Source organism: Phytophthora infestans, genomic scaffold (genome assembly GCF_000142945.1).
Source record: "Phytophthora infestans T30-4 supercont1.14 genomic scaffold, whole genome shotgun sequence".
Taxonomy (NCBI): Eukaryota; Oomycota; class Peronosporomycetes; order Peronosporales; family Peronosporaceae; genus Phytophthora; species Phytophthora infestans.
In genome coordinates, this window is record NW_003303745.1 from 2,507,464 (window position 1) to 2,508,469 (window position 1,006).

Sequence of the window (1,006 nt, forward strand, 5' to 3'; positions counted from 1 at the left end):
CCATGTCATGCAGCATCTTTACGCGGCTGTGGGCGTTCACTTTGCCTGCTTCGAGTTCTTTCTCATCCAGTGAACTCAACGTGAGTGTAAAGGAATTGGGTTTGCCGTGTTCAGAGCTCCCAACTGGGTCCGGTTTCGCCCCGACGTGCTGCGCTCGCTCAAGGTAGCACCACTGCTCGTCACGTGAGAACAGTTTACTATGCACAAAGGTCCCCGTCTTCACCGCCACTTGCGTCGTCATCGACGCCTCCTCTTGGAGCAACTCGACAAGATTCGGGTTGTTACCAATGAAACCGGACGGAACGACGTGCACTACGGACCCGTAGATGAAATCCTTACGGTACAGTCCACTCATGACCGAGTTGTGATCGAAGTCGGTCGTTGTGTTCAGCACGTTCACCACTTCTTGCAGGTCACAGCATATTTCTCCAGCAGCCAGTACTTGCTGGGTCGACCGGGTCTTCTCTTCCGGTCCGGCCATCGCGGCTGGCCGCCGCGCGTACGTCGTGAAGGCGCCGTGCGACTTATTTAGAATCCACCTGCAGTTCAAAGCGTTCGAGACTGCGAGGCCACGAAAGTCCATGGTGCGAGCTACGGCTTCTGCACGTGCACACAGCTCGTCGTCATCCACGTGGACTCTCGGCTTGGGTGCAGAGCCGTTGCTGCTGCTTGAGAATGGCGGAATGGAACTCAACAACGACGATGCTGCAGTACTCCGCACCTTGCTCCGAAAGCGGATGCAATGCGGCTCAGAGCCGTAGGCCATGTCGATGCTGGACACACGCTCCAGCATCGGCGTGTCAGTGTACCCAAAGGACGTTGTGTGCGCTTCCGATCGTTAATCGGATTGTGATCAGGCATTCCGAAATAATCATTGTATTGCTGCTTCAATACAATAGTTTACACTTAATTATTGATTTTTACAAATTGGATGACTTTTTCCAATTAGTTATTTTGTATTTACAACAAAGTACTTTATTTTTTCGTAAAATCTAGTTTTTTCGAA